Here is a 19,716-nt window from a genome sequence, read left to right as displayed (position 1 = left end):
GTCGACTCCGACTGAGAACAGACAGCCGGACAGAAAGATTCATCTCAGAACCTGTCAACGAGTCGACTCCTGAAAAATTCGAGTCCACTCCAATGCTTGCCGAGTCGACTCCAGCGTTGTACGAGTCGATTCCAGGGAGTAACAGACAGAAAGACAGAGAAGCTATTTTGGACTCTGAGAGCCGAGTCGACTCCCGAAGAACTCGAGTCGACTCCGATGGTTGGCAGGTCGACTCCGATGGTTGGCAAGAGTCGACTCCCAGAGAAATACAGAGCAAAAAGTCAGAGAGCCAATTTCGAACACTGAGAGCCGAGTCGACTCCCGCAAAGTCCGAGTCGACTCCGAGGCAGCGCAACCCCAAAGACAGAAGACGGTATTTTCGTCTCTGAGAGGCGAGTCGACTCCAAGACAGTTCGAGTCGACTCCAAGGCAGCGCAAGCCCAAAAGACAGAAGACTCTATTTTCATCTCTGAGAGCCGAGTCGACTCCGAAACAGTTCGAGTCGACTCCGAGACGGAACAAGTCAACAGACAGAATATCGGAAGTTCGGGCTCTGAGTGCCGAATCGACTCCCAGAATATCCGAGTCGACTCGAGTGAGCAAATTTGAAAGCAACTTCTCTGGATTCCTTAGAACGAGTCGTCTCCAAAAGTGCCAGGTCAGCTCCAGAAATTGGGGAGTCGACTCCAGGTTCAGTCGAGTCGACTCCAAGTCAAGACAGCACTTTAATTCAAATCCAGAACAGTTGCCAAGCCGTCTCCAGAAAAGCATGAGTCGACTCCTGCAACAGGCGAGTCGATTTCAGATCGCGCGAGTCGACTCCGATCCTAACAGAAACATTGTCAGGAGTTGCAGAACGTGCAGAACGGCTAGATCTTGGGGTCTAACGGCTAGTTTTCTTGGGGAATGGCTTAAATAGCCACAGAGAACTGTAGCAAGGAAGAAAAGAGACATTCCATTCAAAGAAAACAAGTAATCTCCACCTACCAAAGGATTTCAAAGGGAATACACGTGATAGAAGGAAGAGAGGCATTAAACTCCATCCAACCAACTCTTCCCAGCATTCAAGAAGTCTCCGTCAGTCATCAAATCTTCTAGACATTCATGTGGAGACTCCGAGTTCGAGAAGCCCTCCTCTACATCTTCATAAATCTGTTTGAGGGCTCCTAACTTCTCTCTTATTAATATCGCTGAATATCTGCTTGTTAAGAAGCTTCCTTTTTCTGTTTGTTTTCAAACCATTTGTTTCTTACTTGATTCAATCAGGGGATTGAATCAAGGATTGTAAGGTTTGTTGGTGAGCCTAGGTTAAAACCAACGGTGTAAGGGTTTGATTGTGATCCCGGGAAAACAATCGGGTGGTTCTAGTCGGTGAGCCTGGAAAAACCGACCGAGTTCATTGTGATCTCGTAAAACAACAAGTTGGGTTGTGAACTTGTAAAACAACCGGCTGTAATCCGAGGGGTTATAGTGAATTCTCAAGTGAGGCTTGGAGAGTGGACGTAGGAGCAAGGGTTAGCTCCGAACCACTATAAATTTGCTTGTGTTTGTGATTGCTTTATTGTCTCTTACTTTTCCTTCATCCACTGCATATAGCAACTAATTAAACCACTTGCAAAAAGTTTTAATTAGTTACTCACAAACCTTTTAATTGCAACAAATATTTTAAAACCCAATTCACCCCCCCTTGGGTTGTCTATCTGGGCAACAAGTGGTATCAGAGCAGGAACTCTTGTATTAAAAAGAGTTAAAGATCAAAATGACAACCCCATTTGGATCTTCTCTTATAGAGGGGCAGTCCACCCATAGACCTCCATTCTTCAATGGAACCGACTACACCTATTGGAAGGCTAGGATGAAGATATTCATCCAAGCTCAAGACTATGAAATTTGGAGCACAATAGTTAATGGACCATACATTCCTTCTATTCTTGTAGATAATATTACCTTACCCAAGCTTGAAAAAGATTGGGATGACCATGACATAAGAAAGGCACAACTAAATGCCAAAGCAATGAATGTGCTTTATTGTGCCCTAGACCGCAATGAATTCAATAGAGTCTCTACTTGCAATTCAGCAAAAGAGATATGGGACAGACTTGAAGTGACCCACGAGGGCACGAATCAAGTCAAGGAGTCTAAAATAAACATGTTAGTTCATAAGTATGAACTATTCAAAATGGATTCCAATGAAAGCATCACTCACATGTTTACTAGATTTACTGATATTGTTAATGGCCTGAAAAGTCTTGGAAAAAGCTATGCTAACAGTGACCTTGTCAGGAAGATTCTTCGATCTTTGCCAAGGTCATGGAAAGCCAAGGTAACGGCAATCCAAAAAGCCAAGGTAACGGCAATCTAAGAAGCCAAGGACTTAAACAAGCTGCCACTCGAGGAGCTTCTTGGATCCCTCATGACGCATGAGCTAACAATGAAACAACACAGTGAAGAAGAGTCCTCTCACAAGAAAAAGGTAATAGCCCTCAAATCTGTTTCTACTAACAAAGATTTATCTTGCAGCAGCAGCAGTGAAGAGGAAGACAATGAGGGAGAGGATGAAGAGGCTCTTCTTGTAAGAAAATTCCGAAGATTCATCAACCGGAAGAAGTCCATACATCAGAAAAGAGGTTCAATAAATTTCCACAATAAAGATAAAGGTAAGAAAAGGGAGAGTGAAGGGATCGGATCTTATGAGTGTAAGAAGCCGGGGCATTACAGAGTTGATTGTCCTCTGCTGAAGAAGGGCAGCAGGTACAAGAAAAAGAAAGTCCTCGTCTCCACCCTATCAGACTCCGATACATCATCATCATCATCGGATGAGGAACAAGAAGAAAAGGCCAACCTATGTTTTATGGCAAACGAAAATGAGGTAACATCTGAAACGCATTTAGATTTTACCTTTGATGAATTGTATAATGCGTTTAATGAATTAATGGATGAATATAAGACAATAAGTCTTAAGAATAAAGAGCTGAAACTAACCAATCAATCTCACCTCCATAAATACGATAAATTAGTTAAGGATAAGGATTTTATCACTAAAGAAAATTTAGAACTTAAAACTAGCAAGCAAATGTTAATTCAAAAAACTAGTACCTTAATTAAAGATAACGAAAAACTAACCAAAAAAATTTCTGAACTTAAAAAGAATAAACAAACTATTAGAGATAATTTCACAAAAGAATTAAATGCACTAAAAACAGAAAAACAAAAGGTGGCACAAGAACTTGAAAAGTACAAACCTTTTGTAGAAAAGTTTACATATAGTTCTGAAAAATTGGAAATGACACTTAATAGTCAACGAGCTGTGTTCAATAGAGCTGGTTTAGGGAATAAACCAAAAAATAAGCAAAAGCTCCTTAGTAATTTCTTTGTAAAAGCAGGAGAAAGCAAAATTAAGAAAATAACCTGTTTTTGCTGTGGAACAATAGGACATAAAGCTAATGTGTGTGATCATAGAAAAGAAAAAGCTAAAGAAAAAATTAAAAGGGTTTGGGTTCCAAAAGGAACCAACATTACTAACCATGAAGGACCCAAGAAAACTTGGGTACCTAAAATTGTATGATTTCCTTGTGTAGGAGTGTCTTGCAGCCAAGGTCGACAAAAACTCTTGGTACTTGGATAGTGGTTGCTCAAGACACATGACGGGTGACAAAGACCAATTCTTCACCCTTGAGCCTAAGAAGGGAGGTGTTGTGACATTAGGAGACAATAACCAAGGTCACATCATTGGTATAGGTAAAGTACAAATCACCCCTTCAACCTTTATTGATAATGTTCGATATGTTGATGGTCTTAAGCATAACCTACTTAGCATTAGTCAATTATGTGATAAAGGTTTTGATGTTCTGTTCAAACCATCTTTATGCATCATAACCAACTCAATTGACAACAATTTAGTATTTAAAGGAATAAGACGTGGCAATGTGTACGTAGTAGATCTTGAGGATCTTGCCAAACATAACCCCTATTTAGTTGTTAATGATACTAAGGATAATGATGCAAGTTGGTTATGGCACCGTAAGTTAGGTCATGCAAGTATGGATACAATATCAAAACTAGTTAAAAGAGATTCCGTGATAGGTTTGCCAAAACTAAAATTTGAGAAAAATAAAATTTGTGAAGCTTGTCAATATGGCAAACAATCAAAGGAACTCCTTTAAATCCATAAATTGTGTCTCTACCTCTAGACCTCTTGAACTACTACACATGGATCTATTTGGACCAACTAGAACCACAAGTCTAGGTGGAAACAAATATGGCCTTGTTATTGTAGATGATTTTTCTAGATATACTTGGGTCATATTTTTAGCTCATAAAGATCAAGCATTTTCAGTATTTAAGAAATTCCATAAGGAAGTAACTAATGCTAGAGATGTTTCAGTCATAGCTATTAGAAGTGACCATGGAACGGAATTTGAAAATCATCTATTTGATGAATTTTGTAGTAAAAAGGGGATAACTCATAATTTTTCTGCACCTAGGACACCACAACAAAATGGAGTTGTAGAAAGGAAGAATAGAACCCTAGAGGAAATGGCTAGAACCATGCTAACCTCCCTAAGTATTTTTGGGGAGAAGCCATTAATACATCATGTCATATATTAAATAGAGTTTTATTGAGACCCATTATAAAGAAAACACCTTATGAACTTTGGAAAAATAGAAATTCCAAAGTAAACTATTTTCATGTTTTTGGATGTAGGTGTTTCATTCATAATAATGGGAAGGATAACTTAGGTAAATTTGATTCTAAATCTGATGAGGGTATATTTTTGGGGTATTCTACAACAAGTAAAGCCTATAGAGTTTTTAATAAAAGAACCCTTGTTATTGAAGAATCTATACATGTTGTTTTTGATGATACAAGTGATATCTCTTCTAGCAAGAGAGTTGTTCTTGATGATGATGCTGAAATTCTTGAAGAAAAGATTGATGAGATGACATTACAAGAATATGAACAAAAACCAAATGGAAATGCATCATCAAGCCAAGAGGCAATTGTGGATCATGGGTTGACTAAGGCTTGGAGGTATGCTCATGGGCATCCTAAGGAATTAATTTTAGATGATCCATCTCAACCTGTTAGGACTAGAGCATCTCTTAGGAACTTAAATAGTCATCTAGCATTTGTCTCACACTTTGAACCTAAACACATAGAAGAAGCTGAAAAGGATGTAAATTGGATAAATGCAATGCAAGAAGAACTAAACCAATTTACTAGAAACAAGGTATGGAACCTAGTTGAACGACCTTCTGAATATTCAATAATAGGTACCAAATGGATATATAAAAATAAACTTGACGAAAATGGAATTGTAGTTAGGAACAAGGCTAGATTAGTAGCAAAGGGCTATAATCAAGAAGAAGGTATAGACTTTGATGAAACCTTTGCTCCTGTAGCTAGACTTGAGGCAATTAGATTGTTACTAGCATTTGCATGCTCTAAAGATTTCAAATTATTTCAAATGGATGTAAAAAGTGCCTTTTTGAATTAGTATATTAATGAGGAGGTGTATGTAGAACAACCTCCTGGTTTTGAAAATCATCAATACCCCAATCATGTGTATAAACTAAACAAAGCACTTTATGGTTTGAAACAAGCACCTAGAGCATGGTATGAAAGACTTAGCAAATTTCTACTAGATCATGAGTTCTCTAGAGAAAATGTAGATACAACATTGTTTTTAAAGAAGAAAAACAAAGAAATGTTAGTAGTGCAGATTTATGTTGATGATATTATTTTCGGTGCTACTAACAATCGCCTCTGCGAAGAATTTGCTGACTTGATGCAGAGTGAATTTGAAATGAGCATGATAGGAGAGCTGAACTATTTTCTCGGGCTCCAAATCAAACAATCTGAAGAAGGGATCTTCATCAATCAAGCTAAATACATCAAGGAGATGCTTAAGAAGTTTGATATGGAAGGAAACAAGTCAATCAGCACACCCATGAGCTCATCATGCAAACTAGACCAAGATGAATCAGGTAAATCAGTAGATCAAAAGATGTATAGAGGTATGATAGGATCTTTATTATATCTCACTGCAAGTAGACCTGATATCATGTTTAGTGTATGCATGTGTGCTAGATATCAATCTAATCCTAAGGAATCACATTTAATTGCAGTTAAGAGAATCTTTAAATACCTAATAGGAACAAAAAATATAGGTTTATGGTATTCTAAAGAATCTAGCCTAAACTTAATAGGGTTGCTGGTTGTAAACTTGATAGAAAAAGCACCAGCGGGTCATGTCAATTCTTAGGAGAAAATTTAATCTCATGGTTTAGCAAGAAACAAAACTCGGTTGCATTATCTACAGCTGAAGCCGAATATGTTGCTGCCGGGAGTTGTTGTGCTCAAATCATGTGGATCAAACAACAACTTGAAGACTATGGCATTAAACAAGATAAAATTCCCATTAATTGTGATAATACAAGTGCCATTAATCTAACTAAAAATCCAATTCAGCACTCAAGAACTAAACATATTGAGATAAGACATCACTTCATAAGAGATCATGTACTGAATGGTGATGTGACACTTCAATTTGTTTGCACTGATGATCAATTAGCTGATATCTTCACAAAATCCTTGAGTGAAGAGCGATTCTGTGTACTTAGGAGAGGATTAGGAGTGATTGATCCATCCTAGTGATATTCTCTTCTAATTCATTGATTTTGATGATTAGCTTGTGTTAAATATAGAGTTTCTCATCTATGATCGTCAAATCAGCTCATAAACTTAGTGACTATCCATTGTTTGGCACGAAAATAACAAGATTTTTGGGTGCATGCCAGAGTTCGAGTCGACTCGGATACATTTTAGAGTCGGCTCATGGGGGAGTCGACTCGCACATAGTTAGGAGTCGACTCGAGGTCGATGGCATCATAGGGGGAGTCGACTCGCGCATATTTTGGAGTCGACTCGAGGTCGAGTCGACTCGCGACTTACTGGAGTCGACTCGAGGTCAGGAATCCGATGTTTTAACCCTAATCGAAGCGTTCAATCGACACTTCTATTCACCTCCGCCACTGTTCAAAAACCTAGAGTCGTCTCCGACCTCGTCTTCGACCTTTGTTAGGGCATTTCCGTCGAGTTTCCCTCCGTTCCTCGTGTCCTTTCCCCCTCCTTAGGTCTAGGATGCCTCGGCTCCTCTTGAGCATCATATCTAGGACCCTCTTCCCCAAGACAGGGCGGTTTGATTTTGTATCTGAGAGGGACCTAGCCCTAATGTTCTACATTCTTCAGGATACTCCAATCAACTTTCCAAAACTCATCTATAAATACCTATGTGAGCCTCTAGACAAACCAAGGCTTACTCTTCCCTATGGCATGCTCTATACTTTGATCTTTAGGGAGTTAGAGGTCCCCATTCCTGAGGGAGAACCCTCTCGCTCACTGCGATACACCGATCGCATGGGTGAGGGGACTCTACACAGGATGGGTTTCCATAAGGTTGAGGGAGTCTGGGTTCGGAAACCATCCTCTTCCACACCTTCTGACCCTACTACTCGACACTCCCCCAGCCCTGATCATGACTCCGATTTTTCCACCTATCCCTCCACTTCAGCACCATCTACTTCAGCCGGACCCTCCACTGTACCACCTACTCAGCCACTAGAGGTCCGGATATCACCTGAGCAGCTCCGGGAGTTGCGACAGGAGATCGTGAGGGATCTTCGGGACGACCTACTGAGCGAGCTCCGAGGTCCAGCGACTGCTCCCTCCACTGCCCTAGTTCCATCATTGGCAGCCGTGACCGAGATGACGGCTCATCTGATGGAAGAAATTTACAATGTAAGAAGCCTAATTCAAGCCCAATTTTCGAATATGAGCGATGTCACGAGCAACATAAGAAAGCTGCGAGAAGACATCCGACAGGAGCTGGGCAGCCAGAATCAGGGTGCTGAACGGCTATCCAATGTATTGATCTTCAAGTTGGATACCCTACAGGAGAATCTGACTGAGCTTACCTCGATCCAGAGTAGGGCCACCTCGGAGATCATAAAGCAGCTAGGAAACATTACAGAAGGGATCAGTTTAATTATGCAACAATCTAGACTGAGCAAGGAAGCCACATCCTCCACCACAAAGAAATCCTAGTGTAGCTTGTTTTTTCTTTTTGATATGTACTTACTTCTCTACTTTTGGATGTATCTACAATTGTACTTAAACTTACATCAATACAATGAGTAGACATTTCTCTTCCAAATTGTGCAAATTTGAACTCTAACTGCTTGTATGATGTGCTTTCTGCCTTTTTGCTATGATGACAAAAAGGGGGAGAAAATATATTAAATAGACATGTAAAGGGAATCAATAAAAAAAAAATTTTTAAAACATAAAATAATTTGTTCTAAGTGGATTCAATACCTCGAGGCTCATTATCTCTCTGTTGGGGCTCCTAAAGGAGTAATCTCCAGAATCTATTCAAGGGATATTCGGAGATTAGTTGAATCATACTCAAGAACAAATTGGCAGATTTTCCCTCTAAAAACCAAAAATTTTAGTTCAAAAGCTTCAATATACTAAAAGAAAATTTCAGAGAATCTAAACAAAGTTGAATGCACGTGTTGAGGGGGAGAATCTGAAATCTTAAGAAAGCAAACTCATTAAATATATATAAGCCAAATAATTGATTGCATCACATGAAGACTTATATAATTCCAAATGAAAGGGGGAGCTTTAACTTCAAAATTTACTGTTTCACACCTTTCAGTTTTGGATAAATTAAATAACTAGACACTTGAATTCATTTTAAAATTTTACTATAAATTTTCTTTTTGGTTGAGCAATTCACTTTTCAAATACTCAATGTTTTGTCATCATCAAAAAGGGGGAGATTGTGGAGTGATTGATTATAACCCTATTTGATTTTGATGAGCTCAAAGCATTTGAGTATATCTTATGTTATACTGATGAATTCAATCTAGTATTTCAGTCAAATACTTGTAAATTTATGGTTAAGTGTCTCTAGATTTGGTTCAATACATTTTGGATAAGTAAAGAATTCAATTTAAACCAAAGTCTGAGACTCGAGTCGACTCCGAAAGATTACGAGTCGACTCCAAGCGTATCAGAAGCACTGGCACAAGCTCGAGTCGACTCCTGGACATTAAGAGTCGACTCCGACTGAGAACAGACAGCCGGACAGAAAGATTCATCTCAGAACCTGTCAACGAGTCGACTCCTGAAGAATTCGAGTCCACTCCAATGCTTGCCGAGTCGACTCCAGCGTTGTACGAGTCGACTCCAGGGAGTAACAGACAGAAAGACAGAGAAGCTATTTTGGACTCTGAGAGCCGAGTCGACTTCCGAAGAACTCGAGTCGACTCCGATGGTTGGCATGTCGACTCCTAAGGAAGCAAGAGTCGACTCCCAGAGAAATACAAGGCAAAAAGTCAGAGAGCCAATTTCGGACACTGAGAGCCGAGTCGACTCCCGCAAAGTCTGAGTCGACTCCGAGGCAGCGCAACCCCAAAGACAGAAGACGGTATTTTCGTCTCTGAGAGGCAAGTCGACTCCAAGACAGTTCGAGTCGACTCCAAGGCAGCGCAAGCCCAAAAGACAGAAGACACTATTTTCATCTCTGAGAGCCGAGTCGACTCCGAGACAGTTCGAGTCGACTCCGCGACGGCACAAGTCAACAGACAGAAGATCGGGAGTTCGGGCTCTGAGTGCCGAGTCGACTCCCAGAATATCCGAGTCGACTCGAGTGAGCAAATTTGAAAGCAACTTCTCTGGATTCCTTAGAACGAGTCGTCTCCAAAAGTGCCAGGTCAGCTCCAGACATTGGGGAGTCGACTCCAAGTTCAGTCGAGTCAACTCCAAGTCAAGACAGCACTTTAATTCAAATCCAGAACAGTTGCCAAGCCGTCTCCAGAAAAGCATGAGTCGACTCCTGCAACAGGCGAGTCGACTCCAGATCGCGCGAGTCGACTCCGATCCCAACGGAAACATTGTCAGGAGTTACAGAACGTGCAGAACGGCTAGATCTTGGGGTCTAACGGCTAGTTTTCTTGGGGAATGGCTTAAATAGCCACAGAGAACTGTAGCAAGGAAGAAAAGAGACATTTCATTCAAAGAAAACAAGTAATCTCCACCTACCAAAGGATTTCAAAGGGAATACACGTGATAGAAGGAAGAGAGGCATTAAACTCCATCCAACCAACTCTTCCCAGCATTCAAGAAGTCTCTGTCAGTCATCAAATCTTCTAGACATTCACGTGGAGACTCCGAGTTCGAGAAGCCCTTCTCTACATCTTCATAAATTTGTTTGAGGGCTCCTAACTTCTCTCTTATTAATATCGCTGAATATCTGCTTGTTAAGAAGCTTCCTTTTTCTGTTTGTTTTCAAACCATTTGTTTCTTACTTGATTCAATCAGGGGATTGAATCAAGAATTGTAAGGTTTGTTGGTTAGCCTAGGTTAAAACCAACGGTGTAAGGGTTTGATTGTGATCCCGGAAAAACAATCGGGTGGTTCTAGTCGGTGAGCCTGGAAAAACCGACCGAGTTCGTTGTGATCTCGTAAAACAACAAGTTGGGTTGTGAACTTGTAAAACAACTGGCTGTAATCCGAGGGGTTATAGTGAATTCCCAAGTGAGGCTTGGGGAGTCGACGTAGGAGCAAGGGTTAGCTCCGAACCACTATAAATTTGCTTGTGTTTGTGATTGCTTTATTGTCTCTTACTTTTCCTTCATCCACTGCATATAGCAACTAATTAAACCACTTGCAAAAAGTTTTAATTAGTTACTCACAAACCTTTTAATTGCAACAAATATTTTAAAACCCAATTCACCCCCCCCCCTCTTGGGTTGTCTATCTGGGCAACATTTAGAGCTTTGATCGCTAGGTGATCCGTGGGAGAAGCTCGGAGTGTTCGCCATTCAACCAGCCGGAGAAGCTCGCCGGAGGCAAGGTGAGCTCCTTTTCCTTCTTCGCTTCAATCTTTGGGCCGTCGTTCTCCTTAAATCCAGTTGACATGCTGTCAGATTGATGTAAAGCCGGACTCCCCTCTTCAGTCTATTCTATTTCGTTTCGGCCAGTCATCGCCAAGTTTGGCACACTGCCGGCACCTCTGAGGCCATCGACCATGGGGCGTCGTCGACCATGGGCCGTCGTCGTCGAACATCCCCTCTCTAGTTTCTCTCTGGTCTTGTTAGGGTTTCTTATCTCTAGTTTGTTCCAAAGAGATCTTTGTTTGTGAGGACTGTTGGATAGTCTTGGAATGCTTAGAGAATCAATTGAGGGTTCTGGGTTACTAGATACTCTGGATAATTTTTAATGTTGACTTGGTTCTGTAGAAGAATAATTTGTTAGACGAGAGGATGTTGAGCAGGATTTTGCACACCCTAGTTCGTAGATTGCAGTGTGGGCAGGTGATTGGTCTGTCTGGTTGTCAGCAAAGAGGTAAGAATCCTTGTACATCGACTTGCATGATATAAATATTTTTGTACCTATATATGTATAATGTGCTAATGATCAAGATAAGTAAGAAGCAATAATAAATTTATGATGGTTTCTGTATTAAATATTATTTTAATCAAGTATACTTATGATTGATGGTATAATGGATGCATATATGAGCATAACTTACATTCCATGAGATGGTCTTGATAAATCCAAATATCTGAATTGCATTCAGCCATATGATTTTAGAGTTTTTATCTAATGAAACTATTAGAGGCACACAAACATAATGGAATTTTAGGCATATAATTTGACAAATAGAAGCTTTTAAAGTTTGAAGCCTCATTTTTATAGTAGATAATCAGCTTCATGAATCCTTTATATATAATTGACTTAGATATTTTGTCTTCCCATTGAATTAATGAAAATAGTTAATACAGATAGAGAGGAATGGTGTCAATAACAGAAGTGACATGTATGCTATCAAAAGAAAAAAAAAAGATGATTGATGTAGATGCACCCACAATTGTAGTCATGTGATCATTACTAGGTCAATTTACTGGATCTTGCTATGTCAGCAAATAAAAAATAAAAAATAAGAATTTTCTAACTAAACAAATAAGAAACTCCTCTTTTAGAATGAACAAATGACAACGAGAAATAGAGGTCAGTGCCTTTGCAGAAATCAAGGGCTACTTATTAACATTTCGAACATGGTTAAATCCCTGAACAAGTCATTTCTTTTGTCTTTCAAACCTCGATTACATATTTATATGGGACCTTTCTATTTATACACATATATATGGTCATGCCATACAACACCACAAAGGCTCCAACTATTAGGCTGCATTGTTCAAGATGGCTTATTTGAAATGTTTGTCACATTGCATCTCTAATTGGGACTTCTTAAAGAGCACCAAGTCTCAGGAATGAGGCTATGAGGCACGTTTGCACGGGCATTACACAAAGTGGCGCATTAAAGAACGTGCTTTACAAATTATATTGTATCTTATCTTATGATATAATCATTTTCATCTCAACTCAACTAAGTCTTAATTCCAAACTAGTTAGGGTTGGCTTCATGAATCCTTTTACACTATTCCAGTTGGTTTAAAGACATATTCTTTGAGAGATGTTGAAATGTCAAGTCCTTCCTTACTATTTCATATCACGTGATTTTTGGTTTACCTCTATCCCTTTTTACTTCTACATATATCAAACTACTCCTTCATACCGCTGCATCCCTCAACCTATATTGTATATATCTAAACCATCTAATTTGTCTTTCTCTTAATTTCTCCTCAATTAGTGCTACATCCACCATATTATGAATAGCTTCATTTTTTATTCATCATTTTTTCGTATTACCATACATCTATTTCAACATTTTCATTTCGACCACACCTATCTTGTGCATATGTTATTTTCTAGTTCCTTAATTTTGTACCATATAACTGGTCAAATGGCTGTCCTATAAAACTTTTCCTTCAACTTGGCAAATATTATATAATCACATAATATCTAGTTATGCTTCTCCATTTTATCCAACCTACTTTAATCATACCGGATATCATTCTCTTCTCCCTTTTATAAATAATCAAATCCAAAATATCAAAATTGATCTCTCTTAGGTATTGCATGATCCTTAGTCTCAGACCACCTTCATCCTAATTTCTAATTTTATTAAAATCTCATTCCATGTATTCCATCTTGTCATACTTAACGTAAAATCCTTCGATTCTAAGGCGCTCTTCCATTATTCTAACTTATGATCGACCCCAATATTAGTTTCATCCACTAAGATTATATCATCTACAAATGGAATGCTTAGGAATATTGTCCTGAATATGCCTAGCAAGTGCATCCATAACTAGTACAAAAAGGCAAGAATTTAGAGTAGATCCTCAATATCAACTAAACCTATTATGATTAGAAACTTACTAATATTACTACTAAGAGTTTTCATACTAGTAACTGTTGTATTGTATATGTCCTTAGTCAAACGAATGGAAACTCCATTTTTTTCTAACAACCACCATAAGACTTCTTTAGGAACTATAATATATGCTTTCTCTAAATCAATGAAAATAATATAAAGAGTTTGTCTCTTTTCTCTATATTTCTTCATTAACCTCCAAAAGAGAAAAAGGTTTCTTTTGTCGACCTTCCTGGCAACAAAATTGAAGGGATGGATCTTTTGTTTTCTTTTTTCTGCATTATGTTGCTTAGGATGGCCTTACATAAAAGGCTAAGATATAGTAAAATATGTTATTATATGTTGACCCTAAAGGATTGATTTTGATGATTAAAACAGTTGAGTTAAAAGTTGAGTAATCTATTACTTTGAGTATAATTGATTAATTCTAGGAAGCACGAAGAAAGCTTTTAGCCACTCTCAAGTGAGTATTATCCATCTAAAGCTCCATATCAATAAGCTAACTCCAAAAGGCCATGATAGCATTTCTTGGAAGCTCATATATAAATTCAGAAGATTTCATCCTGAGCTTCCTCAAGAGTTGACTTGAAGCCTGCAACAAATTGACCCCAGCACACTGTCACTAATTGATGCACCTTCACGAGCCAACTCCAATAGATTGCGCTCGACCCCAGAATAGTCATAGAGGACAGACAAAAAGCCACAAAATTTATTATATTGATGAGTCGACCCATGAAGTACTTGAGCAGACTCCAACTTAGTATGAGTCAACCCAGAATGACCATAGAGAAAAGACAGAGAGTTGAGAAAATTATTGTATTGGCAAGTCGACCCATGAAACTCATGAGCTGACTCTAGTCAGACTCGAGTTAACCCCAAAAAGAGACAAGTCAACACTAGAAAGGAGATAGGGGAAAGATAGAGAGCAGTAAAATTTAGTCTGTTGAAGAGTCGACCCCTAAAAGCAACGAGTCGACTCCAGATAATATCGAGTCAACCTCTAAAAATCTTGAGTCGAACTGAGAGAGATGACTTGAAAAGTGTCACAAACGAAAGATAGAGCAGAGTAAAAATAGAAGCAAGCTCGAGATGACTCATAAAGATCACGAGTGAACTCCTGAAAATCTCGAGTTGACCCCTCTGCTCTTGACAACTATAACTGCTAGTTTTTTTTTTGGCTTAAAAATAGGAAAAGGGGGGAGGAAAGGACAAGCCCACCTCTACGTAGCAGCCCCCACTGGGCCCCCCACCCCGCTAGAAGAATGTTCGATGCGGGCAGAAATGACCGTGTGTTGGGCACTCCGGCTGGTTTTAGTCATACCTTCCCCACCCGTGAACCCGGCTCGGTTACTCCTCTGGGCTCTGATCCGAACCCTCCATGTGAGTACGTCACACCTGACACCACCAAGGCTACCAGTAAACCAACACGCCCTTCCAAACTCCGTGTCCGAGCAGGGAGCATCCGGTCTCTACAATTTAATCGACGCCCATGCGTTTCGAACTCGGAACCACTTGGTTGGAAGTAAGATCATGGTATAACTGCTAGTTTTCCTACGAATCAAAATAGTTGTTTTTATCTCAAACGGCTCTATTAATTGTCTAATAGCTAGAAAAGTATTCCAACCTTCTCCAAAGTGTATAAAAATGTATGGGAACACACAAAAAAAAAAAAGAACTTAAGCACTATAAAGAAAAATCTAATAGAGCCAAGAGGAGAAAGCTAAAAAGAGAGAGCTGCAAAGAGAAAATCATTTAAGAGCTTTCATTGTGAGCTAAAATACTATATATTCAACATCAGAGAGTTGGTGAAGCGCCTTCAAAAGCATTCAAGTCAACCAACAGAGTGTAGCTCTATTTATTATTTTGTATTTACTGTCTTGGAGCTATATTCATGGCAACAACATTTACTACTTTCTATTCTTTGCTGTAACAAGTTTCAAAGATTGAAACTTGAGGAAAAGGTCCATCCAACCTTGAATTAGATTATGTTGAGCCTAGGATAGGCTCGGAGAAGATTTTGGTTGATTGCCAAAAAATCAACTGGATTGATTGTGAACCCGAAAAACAATTAGGATGTAATTTGAGTTATAGATTATAGTAATTTTTTTAGGAAAAAGATCTTGAAGAGTGAATATAGGTGCAGGTTTGCACTAAATCGCTATTATTTTTTTGTATTTGCGTTAATTGCTTTACTTGCTTTTATCTTCAGTACATTTACTTATTAGTTTGTTGCTAAAGTTTATCTTCTTTTTTCAGGCATTTAATTTTGCTACATTAGTTAAAGTTTTTAAAAAACCTATTTCACCCCTTTTCTTGGACTGCATAACTGGGCAACATTATACATTAACAATTTAGCTTTAGGAGTATCCGAGATATGCAATATATACCTTATAAAATTGTAGAAGCAATTTCAAATGCTAAAGTCCTGGATTTCCTCTTCTCTCCTGATCTTTTCTCTTTTTCCTCTCCATTTCTCTCATTGATGACAATAGCTGGGTATAAGATCTGAGTGAAGAGGTCGTCAGGGGCATCAATTTCTTCTCTCCTCATTTTACTAATTAAACAAGGACTTTCATTAGGCAAGTTCGATTAGATGCAATCAGATTGTATCCACTCTTACCATATCCATATTAGATAGCTTGAGTTATAATGTCTGAATTTGGCATCAAAACTTGACATAAAAGTTAGTACTCTGGATACCAGCAGATTCGATAGTCGAATTTGACTTGAGTATTCGTACGATTCAGGTCTACACTAATCAAATTGGACCCTAAGGTATGGAGGCTGTAAAATCAAAATCGGCAACTCTACTACCTTGGTTTACAGCATGAATTCAACTAAGTTTAAGCAGACTCCTGCAACTTATTAGAATCTAATCATGAAGATCAACCCTCTCTATTATCCTCTCAGATTCTTTCTTCATTGCCAGGAAGTTTGTGCAACCAGGAACTTAAAGTAAAAAAAGCTTTAGCACCAGGTCATTAAAAGACAAATCTTCTATGTAGGAAGAAGAAGAAGAAGAACGAGATAAACTTCAGAGCAAGTAGAACCTCATGATTAAACACTCCTACTTCAACAACAGACATTTTTTATGAGGTAGTTCCAACTTGCCCTGTTAAAGAAACTATGGATCAAAAGTACCAATAGAAAATAAAACTCGTGTACAACAAAATCAAGAAGAACTGAGAAGTTGGTTTGAGAAATCACAAATCCAAAGAGAACATACATAAATCCCAATCAGCCTAGGACAACACTTTGCATTCTTTTTGGAAATGACAAAGAGGTAAAGGGAAATTAAATGGACAGGTGGAGATTTGAAATAGTAACTTGCAATTAGACTTGAGCAAACTAAACCTGGTCCACTTGTCCAGGCCCGATGTTTTTGCCCAGCTTGGGCTTTGTCTTCTTAAAATTGGCCTGGCCTAGAGTATATGATATATTATACACAATGTTGTATTATAATAATCTATATATGCTATTATTTAGTTGTATTTTAATTGAAAAAGAGAAAAAAGGCTAAAGGGTGGAAATTGGGATAACTTAAATCCGTAACCCTAAATCACCTTCTCCCCTCCATCCAACTTATTTTTGAATTTAAATACTAAGTCAACCCCCCCCCCCCCCCCCCCCCCCCAAAAAAAAAAAAAACAAAGAAAAAAGAAAAGAAATTTGGCTCTTTTTCCTCTTCTCCTTCGGAACGTCGGACATAAGCTTTGCAGCCGAATGTCCTCAGATGTGAAATCACAGGCTTTCTGCCTGTCCATGCTTCTTTTGGAGTCCTGTAGCCCTCATGTCAAATAGATGACAAGTGCCAGAGAGAGACTCCCCAACCTTAGCTTTTCCCTCCAATTCCTCTATCTTTTGTTTACTAATCATGGCCACGTGAAACACACCCTTTCGATTCGAAAATCATTCTTTGTCGCGAACATATGCATCCAACCGTGCCATCATGGTCGTTTGAAGCCTGGGGGATGGACGTCATTGGGTCCCATCAAACCTCCCTCTCTCCCTTACGCTGTACTATCTCTCGCTGCCTGCCTTCTTTCGTTGCTGCACTCTCCTCTGCTCTACCTCGCACTGATCTTCTTCCGCAGCTCTTGCTTCCTTCACTTACCAAATCAAGGATTTGGGGCTTCTTGCAAAATATATATGAATAGAAAGATAGATCCATCCATCTATCCGGATATCTAAAAAAGAATCGATTTCGATTTCCCGCCCAGAACCCTCCTTAATTCCTACCAAGGTTCCCATCCCCGATGACAGAAGAAAGATAAGCTAAAATGGGAGCTGGAGAGGCAGGAAGAAAGATTCTCACTTGGACAGGAGATGCGGACGAGTTTTGGCCGAGCGTTTTCGTTACCGAGATATCTTTTCTTTTTTCCCAGGGATTTTTTTGGTAATCAGCTCCCATGCTGCAATATGAAATATCCCTAAAGTTGAGAAAGAGTAGTTGGTTGAATAGGCCTTTATCTTACTCTTGGAGACAAACGAATCAAACTCTTGTTTTGAATCTCATCCATATTTGTATGTAACTTCTTTCAGGACGAATGATGTAAAGATCCATTTTTTACATAATTTTATATCAATACTGATATTAGTAATTTCTTGATAGAACATGAAAACTTTTCCATTCATTGTATTTCTCCCTGATCTTTGTAGATTCTAGCTGGTAAGCCATTTGTATTTCTTGATGTCGTCATTGAATTTGACATAACGTTATGTGACATCGGTCATTCCTGTCAGCATTGAATTTAGCATACATGCAGAAAATGCAATCATTTTTTTCATTATAACTAATGAAAAGTTTACTTAATTAGGAATACTATTAGAGAATTTCTGGGATAAAAGATCTTGATCTACAAATATGTTAACAAGAATTTTTTTCATAAATTAGTCTTTAAGGATAGGAGTTATATGTAAAAAAAATTAGAAAATCAGAGTTATATAACGAAGTTTTAGAATATTATCAGAAAAATAATTAATAGAGATAATAGAATTTAAAAAGGAAAATTAGGAAAAAAATATATATGTGTGTGTGTATATATATATATATGTAAATATGTATATATATATGTGTGTGTGTGTGTGTAAATATGCGCGCGCGCGCGCGCACACACACATATATATATATATATATATAATATATATATATATATATATATATATATATATATATATATATATATATATATATATATATATATATATATATCTATATCTATATATATATATATATATGTATATATGTATATTTTCATGAAGCTACAAAGCATAGAGTAAGACAACAACGGGTAAGGGGAGGATCTAAAGAGGTAGCTAAATTTTATGGTAGAATAGGGGTGAAAGTGGATCAGATAATATCTATCCAGATCTATTTTCGTATCTTAATCTGTTTGGATATGGATAGAAATTTGAGATTTTGACTAATATCCGTATCCATATTTGTATCCGTCAAAGAAAAATGAATTTGCCACAAATACGACAATCAGGACAATGCAACATCGTCAATATCTTCAACAATTTTCTTAAGTAGTGAGAGATTATCCTAGTGGGTGCAACCATGAATTCGGCAACGGAGTATTGAGCTTGACATGGAATTTGAACCGCTGGAAAGTGCTTTGGTTAAACACTCATTTTGGGCCAGCCATCGATGATACCCTGTATGATAGATCAAGCCTGCTCCTATCAAGTGACCTTGAGTGCTGCGACTTGCGAAGATATTTGCAAGATCCAATACCTCAGCAGCTAAGGGGCACTCGAAATAGCACACGCACCTTTCCTCCATATCCGGGCATACCAATTACAACCTGAAGAGTATGAGCGGATTGTTAGAAATTAATTTGTAATTCTAGAAGCTTACAATTAATATGAGTAAATTTAAGAGTCATGTATTTCTAGTATTTAATGCTTTAGAAAGTCAAAGAGACATCTTAAGTAAACTAAGAGTCATGGAGATCAAAAAATCATTCTTGAAAAGCTATTAGATATCACGGCACTATCAAATTTTTCATGCCACTATTTTGGAGTCTTCTCTGGCCTGTACAATGATTTAATAGTCTACATATTTTATGTTCTTGTCCTGGAACTACAAACATTCATGGACCTTTTATTCTCCATATAACAAGGCTATTTTAACAGTCCCCTGATGGATACAAATAGATGCTACAGCAATTAAGGCTCTAATTGTGGTGCAACAGATGAGTAAGTATCAAAATATTCAATTCCCTTATGTTGTATAAACTAACCTAGCTTTAAATCCTTTCAACTATAACATTAGGTCCCTGTTTCCTTCTCAAAAGCCGCTTGCATCCAATTGTAAAAATCTGGAGCCAAATCAATTAATTCCCATATATTATTAGCCACT

The sequence above is a fragment of the Phoenix dactylifera genome, chromosome 2, assembly GCF_051530095.1.
Source record: "Phoenix dactylifera cultivar Ajwa chromosome 2, Ajwa_hap1_PhDact_Kaust_v1.1, whole genome shotgun sequence".
Taxonomy (NCBI): Eukaryota; Viridiplantae; Streptophyta; class Magnoliopsida; order Arecales; family Arecaceae; genus Phoenix; species Phoenix dactylifera.
This window is presented reverse-complemented; position numbering follows the sequence as displayed.